The sequence below is a fragment of the Homalodisca vitripennis genome, unplaced genomic scaffold, assembly GCF_021130785.1.
Source record: "Homalodisca vitripennis isolate AUS2020 unplaced genomic scaffold, UT_GWSS_2.1 ScUCBcl_5604;HRSCAF=12405, whole genome shotgun sequence".
Classification (NCBI taxonomy): domain Eukaryota; kingdom Metazoa; phylum Arthropoda; class Insecta; order Hemiptera; family Cicadellidae; genus Homalodisca; species Homalodisca vitripennis.
Genome location: NW_025781711.1, coordinates 19,487 through 34,919, shown reverse-complemented (window position 1 = coordinate 34,919; position 15,433 = coordinate 19,487). Strand labels below are relative to the sequence as shown.

General features: G+C 31.5%; 1 long non-coding RNA gene across 1 annotated transcript; it reads right to left on the bottom strand.

Annotated features, from left to right (window-relative positions):
* Window positions 1-1,112: 1,112 nt before the first annotated feature.
* LOC124373449 lies at window positions 1,113-15,147 on the bottom strand. The gene is made up of 4 exons (XR_006923435.1): window positions 15,055-15,147; window positions 11,322-11,427; window positions 10,361-10,440; window positions 1,113-1,221 (listed from the first exon to the last, which is right to left on the bottom strand). It is a non-coding gene; the product is annotated as an uncharacterized LOC124373449 (long non-coding RNA).
* Window positions 15,148-15,433: the final 286 nt, after the last annotated feature.

Below are 15,433 nucleotides of genomic sequence, written 5' to 3'. Positions count from 1 at the left end.
CCCCCTGGAGACTTATCCCCCGGTAACGTTAACCCCCCCTGGGAATTTGTTCATATGACCAGACAATATCCTGACGAAATTAAACCCCCTCTTGTCTTAACCTCCTTAACATTAATCACCCACCCAGGGAATTTCTCGCCTTGACTAGATAGTCTCCTGGTGATATTAAACCCCCTGTTCGACTTAAAATACTGCCTTGAGGTCGGTTTTTATTATGTTTATACTAAACAATTCAAGATAGCTGACCCGTGCAGACTTTTCTCCCGAGCTCATTTCTGGCTAAACCATAGGTCGTAGATCAGATCTGAGGGCACAATCGAAAGACAAAATTAAATTTCCAACAAGAAAGGTCCAGTCACTTTTTGTCGTATCTCTAACGGTTTAACCGCAAAATGCCCTCAAAGTCAAAAGTTTTTACGAATCCGGAAAAAAATCTATGAAAAAGGTCAATTTTTAAATCCCTTGTCATTTACTTAATGTCCGGACTTAACCAGTCACCGAATTCCGCTTATCCCCGAATTTGCAAGCGTTTACTTTGGGGGCCTGGGGGCGTAGCCCCCAGCGAGCCGAAGGCGAGTTTTTAGCTCTACAATCACGTCTTAAAATATGTTACCATATTTCTGACTCACCCTGTAGACATAACAAATATTTCAATTAGAACTTCAATTAAAATATTATTTATACTTCAATTAAATATTTTATTAGTTTGGTTATCTATCTACATTTTTCATACAGGAATTAAAATAATGGTTGTTAATAATCGCCAGTTTGTGTACTGCAGATCAGTTGTTGTCTGTGAATGGACTGATTTACATTCCACACATCACTAGATGTAATATTGTAAAATCTTAACTTTCCAAGTTTATTTTAAGCACTTCTGTTGGTATCGGAATTGAGTAAAAGGAGCCGTGGTATCATATCGGAATCAATCCATACCTGGTAAAAATTCAAACATAATCGAATGTTTCCCGAAGCTCGAAATGCATGCATAATTAATTCATGTTTTTCCAGATTATCCTTGTTGGTGGGAGTCCAGGTTAGAGATCCGAGAGAGTATCATTCTTTAAAATATATCCCACTACTGTATTTAGAATTTAAAATTTAATACTTACCACTGTCTCTGTTAAGAATATTAACGACCTCAATTCTATCAAAGTATATCATAACTCCTCCACTGGTACCACAAGGAACATTTTTCACCTCATCTGTTTGTAGTGTTACCTGCAACAGTTAAATGGATATAATTGACTCAAATAATCTCAAAATTCTTTAAATAAAAATAAATAATATACCAAAAAGCAAACAGTTAGTACAATTTGTAAATAAATATATAGTACCTTAATCTTGTTGCTTATAAAATTATTTAAATACAAAATTGTATTTTACATAGATTTAGGAGAACATTATAGGCCTATCTTCCAAATAATGTTGAAATTGCTCTTTATTTAAAAGTGTATATTACACGGCTAGATTTTTTTCTTAAAAGGGTAGCAAGATTTCAGACATTTACCATTGTTATGTTACAAAAATAGGACACTATTTTTTGAGGATTGGAATCTACTTTCTTCTTCAGATTAAAAAAAAAACTAAACTGTTGGAAAATTCCCATTATTTCTTCATACTAGTGATTTAAGTTTTTTAAATAATGTTTTTTTTTAATGTAAATTCAATATTTTTAATAATAGGTACATGTTTTAAAAAAGATATTTTTAAACATGGTCTATTTAAAAATTAAAAACAAAAATAAATATTTTGTATACGGTTTGAGTTTGGTTCTAATTTGTAAGATAAAACAAAGGATAAACTAATTTATTAACTATATTAATGCTGTCCATTACAATGTATGATCTGTTGCCTACTGCAGACTTTTTTTTGTCCTTAGGATCAACAAATAAAATTATACTTTTAAATTATTTTCTAGAAATCTTTAAGTGTTATATTAATAACAGGAAGCAAACATAAACTATTCAGTTGTCATACTTGTTTAACAAATGTTTACTTATGATGTTATATAATTGGTTGTATCTATGCATGTTGTCACTCTGAGATAGGACAAAGTAGTCTTCTCACATAAAAGCTTTTATTTATGACATTTTCACAATCAGCTATATTGTGCTCTTTAAAAATAAGTTTTCTAAAATGTAGTCTTAGTTGAAATAACTTGATTTTGAATAATTTTATTTTTAAGTCCTAACTGTAATGACAATAACCTTAACTTTATCCAAGCATTAATTTGAATTGTAACTTTTTTCATGGTTATCAGGACATTTAAAAATATTTCTGGTGAATGACATTCAATTGTGACACGACTTTGGTTGCAAAAAGTAAGGCCCCACAAGACTGGGTAGAGGGGACCAAATACCCTGTGCCTGGGCCTAGGAGAGTGCCGCAGCTTTAGAGAGAACCCACCGCTAGGCCTAATAATAGAACAAACAACTAAAATTACAGATTTTTTAAATGTAATCCTAGATAAGAGCTTTTATTATTTAATTAAAGTCTCCGGTAACATAAAAATTATAACATTGTGAAACAGAGTAAGTTACTCTTATATTTATATTAATGATCTTCTAGATATTGACTTTCACTCCTCTATATTTGTATATGCTGATGACACAGCTTTGGTGTGTTCATCTGGCAGCAGAGCCTCTCTCAAGACAAAGATTGACAGGGACTTGGTGAGGGTGTCAGAATGGTTGATTACCAACAGGTTGTTAATTAATATATCAAAGACTAAATGTATTCTATCCTTTGATAGCAACAAGCCTGTCTGACTTGCAGAATATGTTTAATTAGTTCTGCCATAGCCATCAATGCTTGTATGGCTGTACATGTTCAAATATAGAAATAGTTGACAATGTAAAATATTTAGGAATGTATGTTGACTCCCAGTTAAAGTGGGGATTCCACGTAACGTACCTGACAAAGAAACTGAGGAAAATCAATTATGCGTTGTACCACATGAAACAGTTTTTGAGTAGCGAATTATTAATACAGTTATACATGTCATGGTTCGAGAGCACAATGAGATATGGGATCGTACACTATGATGGTACCTGGTTGCAGGCTGTGGTAATGAGTCAGAGACATGCTTTGCGAACGATATTTGATCTTCGGCGTACGGACAGAGCTAGTTTACTTGTTCACTGATAACCAAATCCTAACTTTCAAACAAGTGTATTAATTAAACGTATTGATGTATGTTTATAGACACTTGCAGAATTATCCCATTAAAATGACGTACAGGGAAACAAGAGCTGCTCAATTAACATTTGAGAGTGCTCAATTAACGTTTTCATCACTGGAAAATCTACAGAGAAACGTAACCTTACAACATCTGATAAAATGAGGTTCTTATTTGTTTCTAGGCTGAGTGCTCGAACTGAGTGTGAAGACCTGAAAACATTTCTGGATAGCTGTAAAGCGGGTGATTACACGGTAGAAATGCTTAATTCAAAACATCCTGAGTTATATTCATCATTTAAAGTTGGCATTCCATCCAATTACTACAGTGACATTATACTCACCTGATTTTTGGCCAGAGAATGTATTCTTCTCAAGATTTATAAATATTTTTAAACCGGGAGAATGGTCTAGCCCAAAAAGTTTCTTAACAAGTAGGCCTAGATCAAACCTTAAATTAGGTCAATGGAAAGTAGTTGACCCATATAAATATCAGTGTAGGCCCACAGCTTACCCTGAAAAAAAATTAGTACGACTGCTTGGTTCCTATGCCTACCATAAACCAAGAGTTAGCTAAAATTTTCTTCATAAATATACAAGGTTTAAGGGGAAAATGCGAAGAACTGGAACTCCTGTTATGTCAAAACAAATACTTTGTTGCATGCCTTGCAGAACATTGGCTAAATACAAATGAAATTGAACTATGGGTACCTGAAGGCTTTTCTCTGGGCAGCAGTTTTTGTCGCAGTGTTCATATTGGCGGAGGGGTAAACATATATGTTGCTAATAACCATATTTTTAAGGAAATTGACCTGAAGAATTTCTGCAATGAACTCCATTTTGAAGTTACTGGTGTAGAACTCACAGAATTCAATCTGATTGTGGTGTCCCTTTATAGATCACCAGATGGTAGTACAGAAATATTTCTGCAGTCATTGGAGAAACTTTTAATCTTTCTCTTTCGATTAAAGTGCAAGTTAATCTTGTGTGGAGATGTAAATGCTCATTTTGACGTTACTACTAATAAAGCTACAGTAGAAAGATTTCTAAATGTATTAAGGCAATTTGACATATATTGCACAAACAACAAGCCTACACGTGGAAATTCATGCTTTGAAACCACATGAATATATTACAGAAGTCATACAACCATCTTTTTATCTGATCATGATGCCTTACATTTTGAGTTTTCTGTGAGTAAGCCTATTTCTTACACACATGATAGGCCTAGTCAATTAAAAACCATTAGATTGATTACTCCCAAGAACATAAGTTACTTTATGCAACTCCTCGAAGAGGAACAGTGGTGCCAGTCTTTTTCACCTGATTTAACAGCTAGTAACTGCTTTTGAAAATGTTTTCGAACGGTTTTTGACCTTATTTGAGACTAGTTTTCCACTCAAGAAGGCTAAAAGATTAAAAGCTAGTACAGCTAATATGAGTTTTAAAAAAGGTTCTGTTTCAACTGGTTGGTATTCACCGGAGCTAGCAGCAATGAAGAACCAAATACTACTTTGTAAAGACATGTGTAATAAATATAGCAACGATCAGCTCTTGCTATTATTTAAGAACCTGAAAAGACACTACAGACTTGCACTACAAGCAGCTAAAATACAGAAAAATGAAGAAATAATTGAACATTCTTACAACAAATGTAACGCGGCCTGGAATATCATAAATAAAACAGCTAAACGCAGTCCGGTCAACAATCTTGGTAGCAGCATCTAGCCTGTGACTTCAACAACTATTTCATCACTGCTGTAGAAGATATAAGTTCAAAAGTCAAAGCTTCCCCGGAGAGTGCAGTGCAGAGTCTTAAAAGTGTAAATTTGGTGTCAGCCAATTCGTGTTGTGTCTTTTCACCGGTTAGCTTGAATGAGGTGTTTAACATAATAATCTCGTTAAAAAATTCTTCATCCAGAATTCTGTCCAGTGACTTAATAAAAAAGGTTGCTTCGGTAATTATTGAACCATTAACTTATTTTTTTAATAGATATATAAATGATGGTGTTTTTCCAAATAGTTTAAAGTTTTCTAGAGTGGTACCTATCTTTAAAAAAGGGTAATCCAGATATACCCAGTAGTTACCGTCCGATCTCTTGTATCTCAGTCATAGGGAAAGTCTTAGAAAGAATTCTTAAAATACAAATTTGTAAATATTTTGAGTCTTCTGGTTTGTTTAATGATAGTCAGTATGGTTATCGTCCTGGTAGATCAACTACACATTCCATTGATGGCTTAATTAATCAACTTTTACTGACCTTAGAGAGTAAAATCGCTGCCCAGGTCACCTTATGTGACCTGAGTAAAGCATTTGACACAGTCAACCATGTAATTTTATTGAGTAAGTTGGAGTATTATGGTTTCTATGGCAAAGATTTGGAAATTTTGAAGTCGACCACAATGGCAGTTTGTCTGAAGTTTTAGAATTTAAGTTAGGAGTACCTCAGGGGTCTGTTTTAGGGCCTATACTCTTTCTAGTTTTAATTAATGACCTAAGCAATGATTTGTCCTGTTACTCTACAATATATGCAGATGATACAACATTGTTATCTTATCATAATGATGTGGATCAGCTAAAAATAATTTCAGAAAAGACATTGTTAGAGGCAACTTACTGGTTTGAAACTAATGGACTATTCCTAAATAAAGAAAAAGCGCAGCATCTGTTGGTAACCTTAAAAACAGAAGATCTCTTAGATTCATTAAGTACAGTGAAGCTTTTAGGTGTAAATATTGATTCTAATCTGTCATGGAAAACTCATATAGCCTATATTTGTAAGAGATTGTCTAGAGTAATTTATTTACTTGCAAACCTTAAAAATAAAGTGTCTCCAAGATATTTAAGAATGGCCTATTTTTCATTTTTGAAAGTATTATAAGATATTGTTTAATTGTGTGGGGTAATGGAATAGGCATTCAAAAGGTTCTTATTGTACAAAAAAAGCTATACGAATCATAACTGGCTCTAATCCGCGTGATCACTGTCGACCTCTTTTTAGGCAATTAAACATTTTAACTGTTGTAAATTTGTATATTTTTGATGTATTAATAATGGTAATAAAGAAAAATTGCATCTTTATACACAAAGAAATGCCATACACTCTCATAATACACCAAACCAAGAAATAATTGAGCTGCCTAAATTAAGACTTTCAAAATCAATGAATTACCATAAAAAACATGGGAATAAGGCTTTTCAATAAGTTACGGTACCAGTTTCTTGGAAAAATTTAAACCATCATAAATTTTCAGAGAGATTACATGAATGGCTTGTAAATAATCCACTGTACAACCTAGAAGAATATTTTAAATTTAATTTTAACACTTAGTCTAGATTGTGTATAGGCTAGTGAGTAATATTGCTTAATAGGATTAAGTTTTTAAAACACTATTGTGACAAATTAGTCAACTAATAGTTTCTAGTATTGACGATGTCTATTGCTTGTTATGTGACTTGCCAAAGGATAAATAAATGTCTTTATTTCTCGATATACCAAATTATTTTAAAGAAATTGCCAGACATCAGTTTTCCTATGTTGGCCTAAAAATGTTTAATAAATTGGTTGAGAGATAAGGCAATGGTATATATTTTGAATGAAAGCCTAAATTTAAGATGAAATGCTTAACATTTATAATAGAGAATGTTTAAAGTTTATATCGGGAGTAAATCTGGAATTTTACCTGTTTTCTGTCTTTGTTGTTGATATATTTATTTATTTTTATTCATTTCCATGTGTAAAAAATGTGTGTATATTTATATTAGATCATTATTATTATTGTTAAAGCCGTTTGATTCTCTTTAAAATTATATGTACTGTTATTGTCATTATTTTAATTTATTGCTGTTATTTGTTGATTTGTTTCTATGTTTATACCTTGTTACTTGCTTATATAATTCATCTCTTGTTATTTGTATACATATGTGTACATGTAAGTGTGTATATGTATGTAGATTTACATGCATATATACAAACATTGTTATTAGTGAATATAAGTTAAGTATCTATTTATGCATGTTAGTTGTTAGCAGTAGCAAATTGGAAAAAATAGTGGGCTCAATTAATTTATATTATAATTAGTTTACTATAGTAAGATTCAAACATATTTATACAGATAACTGGAAGAATGCATTTATCTCGGATGTCTATTTGTATTGTTTAAATGGAATAATTAATTGTGAATAACTTGTGCATGGAGAAGATCTAAAAGAACTATTACAAGTAAAGGAATGACTGTCAAAATACGTACTTTAGTAAGTCAACTTTACTTCCCGCACGCACCATTATAGGGGCATTGGGAATGTACGGTACAGAATGCATGTAGTGATAGAAATATAAATTGCATGTAATTTTAATGTGTTGCATATATTCAACTTTTGTTATTCTCAGAATAAAGATCTTTTGAACTTGAACTCTGATTGGCGAGTGGATCAAAATATAAAGCTAGGCTATGTGGAGTTGGTATATCAGGAGACAGATCACACAAATCACAGTGCATGGATTGACTGATCTTAGAATTTTATCAATTGAATCCAAAACTGGCTAGAAGCATTAGTTTTGACTATATCATTCAAACATTTGTTCAAAAACTATGGAAAAGTGTTGATTTAACTGTAGTCTGATAGTCCTTTTCATTACACTGTCTCTAGTTAACTTAGTAGCTACAAAATTAGTTTTGGGTTTTTCACTTAATGTATTGCTAGGCTAGCCATGATACATTTAATAAAAAAAATACTATTCTTTCAACATATTGTCAACAGTTTACACTTACTAAAAACAACTTAAACCAATTTGTTTAGAAAAATTTCAGTGTGTAGTCCTAATTTTTATTTAATATGTTTAATAACAAAACAACATATTGTATTTTTTTTTGTTACGACAATGCAAAATTAATAACTTAGCGAAAAAATAAACTGTTAGGCTATAAAAAACAAAGCACTAATGTGCTTTGGAATTTTTATTTAATTCTCAAGTTCATGCCTACTTTCTTCCACAATATAATGGTAAAAGTAGTTACAATTTTGATATACTATACGTACTGTATTTATAATAGGCTATTTGTACAATATTTTTCTCTTATTTTTGTAATGTGATTTTGTTTTGTGTTTCGCCCTTTCTAGAATCTTCAAACAATGTTAAGGTTGTAGTTTCAGGTGTGAACAGTATAAAGAATGTATTTTCCTTAGCTGAGACACCAATATTTGGTCAAGATAAAAACTGTAGTAATTTCACAAAAACTATAATTATTTTTAACTTTTTGAGTACCTAATTAGTAAGTACACTAATTTTAGTACAGCGTAAATAGTCTTTAGGTAAAAAATAGATTACAAAATGTGGGGGGCTCTTGCAAGTATTTACCTGGGCCCCGCCACAGTTCTCATTGGCCCTGCATAAATGCTTAAGAACCTGCTGGGCTAACAGCCATATTCATATTGATTTTATGCTCATAAGAACAATATCAATCACTTTTACATCCTCATTTTTTATCATAGAGTTATGAGACCTTTTAAAGATATGTTTACTGTGTATTCAAATACTTTTTAGTTTTTTTCGATATTGTTATTACTTCTTCATGGTATACTTTTTAACTTTTAATTAATTTGTTGTTGGAGTATAAGAAACGTATACACTTTACAAACAAGAGTATTATTATGAATTTACTTCTTACTGTAATTTTACATTTTTCAACCTGTAATTTATTATTTCACTATATTTTATTATATTTAACTAACCATTCTTTAGAAAATTGTACTGTTAGTAAACATAATTTCATATATCATATTTCATGATTTGTGTATATATAATATTCTATAAAGTCAAAAATTATATAATGGTTTTAATATATTAAAAAAAGTTTAGCTGAAACCTTATTTTATAAAGTTATAAAAAAACTACTTAAGAAACCTTTGTTTAAAAAAAATCTACACGTTTTGAAATGTAAACAATTATTTAAGTAAATTTCAAGAAAACATAAACATTATTTAAGTAAATTTTAAGAAAACATAAAACAATGTCTCTCATTACAAATAAGTCAGAATTTGAAGATAAAATGTCAAATAGAAAGATTAAGCTAAACCGATTATTTATTTTGTTAGATAACAAAAAATTACTATATTGTGTAGATGAGCAAGAATGTTTGGTTGGTATTCTTGAGCTAGATGATGAAGAAGTTTGGATCAATAACCACTTAATGGACTATCCAATCACTTAATCTGATCAATAATGTAAGGACTTGAGTCAACTACGTTGTTACAGTAACAAAGGAACACGAACACTGTTTAACACAATCATAACAACCATTGATTTATACTGTAGTGATAATGATTACGTTTAATCAATTTATAATTCATTATTATGTTGTTCCATCACCTTTCCTAACTCCTAAAACCATTATTTTACAACTTAGTATCACATGCCAGATTTTAGTTTTTTAGAATAAACCTAACATAAAAAAAAATAATTTGAGTCCAAAATGTGTACTTTATAGAAAGTAAAATTAGGACTAACATCCTTAAAACAGTTGTGCATTAATTTTTATTCAACAAAGAATATATTTCATACAGTAGAACTGTGTGAATTTTAGTTATGGTTTCTGTTCCAAAATAAATTAAGCACTTACGAAATATTGAATCTAGAATGACAGATAGTCAAGATTATCTAAATCTTAATGAGTACCTATGCAAGTATTATAACTTCTACACATCAACACAGGTTGTAAAACATACTATTGAACATAGTAAAGATATTGAATACCTCTGTGACAGGAAAGGTTGAACAATTCTCTCTCATAGACTATTAAAATTAATTTAAAAATTAGTCAGTGAAATGTTAACTCTTTTTATTTTTAACTTATAGCAATAACATTGAGGTATACACTTTTTACGCAAAAAAAAATTTAATTTTCTATTTTTACTGTGCTAGTGATTATAGGGCTCTAGTGGCTGGTAATCAGACAATAATTGTATTAACTAGAGTGACCCATAGGGTACAAATAAACAGACAGCATCACGACGCTATCAAATAGATGTTAAAATATGGAATAAAATTAAAAGAGCGCAACGTGATTTGTGTATTTTATTTCATATGTTCACTACATTTAGTATTTCGTGTCGCATCACGTTGCATCGCTGTTGCACAAAAGGGCACAATTATTGATCATAACAATAGGAGTTACTTACCTGAACAGATCTGTAAGTAGTAATGAAAGGCACCATCATGTGGAACCCGGAGGGCTAGTGTGGGACAAAAGTGCTCCTCCCTAAAATAACAAACATGTGTATTTAAAATTTTGCAATGAAACAATACTTAATGAAAAGTCTTTACAACTACTAGTTTCTAGAAGTGACAGTGTTGCTTAAAAAAAACTAATCATAATAACACTATTAACAGTCTGATAGATATTTGCAAAAGAATATGTTCCCCCCCTAACTTCCTCCTGTTCATTAAGTTATAAAAAACAATCAAATACTTTTTATATGTCTATCATGTCAGGTCCATTAGTTTTTGAAATGGTTAAAAGATTTTGTTTGTCTCACTATTTTATAATGGCTACCTTAAGCTTTTTTTGATAAGTTCGCCCCTCTTTAATTTAGCCTGAATGACCTCTTGTTAGCTTGTCGAGTCCCACACGTATTTGTTTGGTTATAAACAGTAAACTTTTTTTCAAAAAAGCTCTAGCAATCAAGCAGACAGTCGCACTGTGTACGTGCCGTTTTGATTAAATCTGCATGCCACGCCTCGCATTGTAATACAAAACTTTCATAAAAGAATAGCACTGGTTTTTTATTGATTTTTCACGAAACAAGCAATTTAATTTACTTCCCAACGGACATAAATCAATACATTTACACATTCACAGCATTCTTGTGAATTATAATGTACACAATAAATTAAAATAAGATATTCCTGTATGCCACGTTTAGCATAATTCTGATTGTACGGACATATCTGTATGCTGTGCCTTAAAAGAGATTTCCTTAACTCCAAGAATTCCTGAGTCATCATGAAAGCATTTGTCTAATAAAATCTATTTAGTATTAGTGAAAATTATGCTACTTTATTTAAGTAACTGAAACATGTGAAAGATAATTTTACAATCGGAGTATAAATTAGTTTCAACTGAAGTGTAAAAATACTTACTCTGTAGTAGACGCCAACATGGCCTTCTTCTAGTTTATGTACTGAGAAGTTTATGAGGACAACAAACGCCAGCACTAACACCGCAGATATTGCAATCATATCCATCCTAAAATTTTTTAAATATACATTATAATTTATATAATACACTCTTCTATCGTACATACTATTTACAGAAAGATAAAGTTAACAAAATTCATTGGCCTAATAGAAATTTGACTCATATAATTAAAAATGCAGTAATCTAAATATTTACTGTTTCATCATATTGATTGGGTGAATTCAAATGCAGTATAGAAGAAACAATTAATTTGAAATTAGGTTTTTTGAAGTTAATTCATTGTTGTTAAGTTTTTGTTTATCTGTTTTTTTAAACATTCAAGAATACAAGAATGAGTTCTGATTGTTTTTTCTAATATTCTGGTACTTTGGGATTATACCGACCACACCCAGACATGAATCGTTATTTCACATTTCGTTTCTACTGATTACTAGATTAGCGTAGAACAATATTTCGTCAATATAAAACAGGAATTGTCTTATCGCAAACCCCTCCCCATCCTCAGACAGAGGTCAAAGTCGAGCGTCTAGTAGATAACGTGATTGCAGTCTCGCCGCCCGTTCAGCTGGTGCATCGCTTTGTTGTACTTCCGTGTTTTACCTCTACATTTCTCCAAACACAAAAATTCAACAAAAACAATCATTTACCAAACTAAACTCTTTATTAAAAAAACACTAAAAACTTGTTTTTTATTCTTGATCACATTCCGCCACCCAAAATGCGAGTGCCTCCGGCCATCAGCGCGGGCCTTGGCAGCACCGAAGGTGCTGCCAAGGCCCGCGCTGATGTCGATGAAAGAAAAACATCCCTCGAGATAGTACCTATCAGTAAAATATCAAATTCTAGAGGGGCTAATCAGAAATATAAATTGAATTGTAATGGAAAGGCAATTATGTACCGTGCAAATCACGTGATGCCGCGCGGCCTGCCGTAATCAGGATTCTCGAGAAAGATAAGATAACAGCGACAACAATACCGATCACAATACCTGGAAATGCTTGTAAGTTTGTAATTTTGTAATTGAAGAGTTGTTTTTTTCGTTCTATCATGTTTGTTTCTATAAATTTCTATTTTTGTGTTCTTCATACTAGTGTGGTCGGTATAATCCCAAAGTACCAATATTCTTAACTAATTAATTAAGTACATTATATGTAGTAAACAAACACTACATTTAGTTTTCGGTACTTTGGGATTATACCGACCACACCCAGACATGAATCGTTATTCGACATTTTGCTTCTACTGATTACTAGATTAGAATAGAACAATATTTCGTCAATATAAAACAGGAATTGTCTTATCGCAAACCCCTCCCCATCCTCAGACAGAGGTAAAAGTCGAGCGGTCTAGTAGATAACGTGATTGCAAAGTCTCGCCGCCCATTCAGCTGGAGCGTCGCTTTGTTGTACTTCCGTGTTTTACCTCTACATTTCTCCAAACACAAAAATTCAACAAAAACAAACATTACCAAACTAAAACTAAACTCTTTATTGAAAAAACACTCAAAACTTGTTTTTATTCTTGATCACATTCCGCCACCCAAAATGCGAGTGCCTCCGGCCATCAGCGCGGGCTTCGGCAGCACCCCAAAGCCCGCGCTGATGTCAAGGAAAGAAAAACATCCCTCGAGATAGTACCTATCAGTAAAATATCAAATTCTAGAGGGGCTGATCAGAAATATAAATTGAATTGAAACAATTATATACCGTGCAAATCATGTGATGCCGCGCGGCCTGCCGTAATCGGGATTCTCGAGAAAGATAAGATAACAGCGACAACAATACCGATCACAATACCTGGAAATGCTTGTAATTTTGTAATTAAAGAGTTGTTTTTTCGTTCTATCATGTTTATTTCTATAAATTTATGTTTTTGTGTTTCTTCATACTGGTGTGGTCGGTATAATCCCAAAGTACCTAGTTTTCTATAAATGTTCAACTTCTGAATACTTGGCATTTATCATACAATACAGTTTTTTTTGTACAGTGAGCTTATTGTTGGGTAAAAGCTGATCTTGGATTGGTTCCATAAGTGTTAAGATGAGAATAGATCAATTTGATAAATTTTTCAAGCTGATAAGTGGAATTGTTAACTGCTTCGAGCTCTTTACATGTATACATTTTCCTGATCCTACAGGATCGAAACGACTGTTACCTGGTCTAGTCGCAATATTGTACTAAGATTCTTATGCTGTTGATACATACATGGGAAAACTTCAGTGGTTTTCACTGAATCATAATTGAATTTTTCTACTTCACATTTGTGTAGCTGATCTACAAGTCTCTTTATAACATAACCATCATCTAATTTGACTAAATAGTGAAGTCGAACTAGTTTCTCAGGGGGGTGACCACATTTCCATACAGAAGCACCATTATAGCTTCGAGGCTGAACTCTTTTCACCTGCATAAAATATTTTGCTGTAATTTAACTATCAGATTTGTTCATAACACATTCATGATTTTTCACAATTACCATCATGCACCCGATCGGATACACACCAGGCTTTCATAAAGCACGTCATGTACCTGTTGAAGTGCACATCGCTGTCCATTTCCTTAAAGTGTTTTTATTGTTTGCCTTGCTACGTTTATTTTTAAATTATGATCCTATGCTTAACCCTCCAACTGCTCTTAGTACTTTCCTTAAATGCTAAGCCGTTTTTTTTTTTCAGTTTTGCAAGCCTTTTCTCTAAAATCTGTAAAAAAATAGTTTTTTACTGCAAAAAACGTATTTGGTATCATTTTGTTCACAATGATAACAGGTAACTAGAATAAATATTTTCATTTAAATTTTTTACAGTAAATAAGGAATTTTTGTTTGTTTTTTGCATGTTAGAAAGGGGAAGAGGAGTATCTGGAAAATACAGTATATGTATTTCAAATTTCAAGATATCCTAAAGGTCACAAATTTAATCTAGTTTCAGAAAATGTACAGTTTTGTATGAGTCTTTGGGTAAATAAATTAGTTTCAGCGCAAAAACAAAGTAGTACAAGAAGCGTGGGTTTCGTGATAAAAAAACTCAAATTTATAAAAATGTTTATAAATTGTAAACCAAACTATATTTTGTACCATTTTATTTATAATAAACTATAGTAATATATATTGTGAGAAAACCTAAGGTTTTTATTTTTATAGTTAGAATACCATAATTGTTATAATAGATTGCTAAAAAAAGGGATTACACAAAGAAATATTGAAAATGCATTTTGAAATAATTTTTTGTGCCTAATTGCAAAGTCTACATACTTTTCTCAGTAAAATGTATTCAAATGACAAAAAAAGATTACGGGTTTGTTGTATAAAAAACTGAGTCTACTTATCATAACTCTAACATGTTGTACCTGTCATTTCCATGTTAATTTGTATATATATATATATATATATATATATATATATATTTTTTTACTTTACTTAATAACTATGGATTTTGTTGATGACAATGGTTCTGTTCAGCATAGCCTAATTCAGAAGATAGTGTTTACTTTTTATATTTTGTTGAGGTTAAATTTCTTACATTAGGCCAATATTGTGGATAAAAAAATGTAAATAGTACTCAACAAAAAATCAAATCTTTAATGATATCTTATATTAATATTCATTATTACGCAGATGTGTAAACTAATTCTAAATCAATGTACTATTACATTAAAACATTAATATTGTAGAACTAACCTAAAAACAATATCAATCAACCATTACTTCAAACCATCCACCACAAAATGAAATCAACACGACACTCAGATCGTCATTCGTCCTATCAACCAACCCTAGACGCAAAGACATTGCAAAGACCAACTACTTCACGAACTTGAAGAAGTTCTACTCTTATTGGTATTCAAAATAATGTTATGAAAAAGTAATGTTTTGCCAGATGAGTTCGAAACTAGTTCTTTGGCTCTAAAATATGTGTTTTAATACTGAATTTTTACTTTGATTCTCTTTCTTACCTAATGGAATATAATTAATTAAAAACATGTAAAATGTTAACTGCTACCTTATAATCTATCAAAATGAAAGAACACCAATCCCAATCCCAAAGTTGATTAGAAAT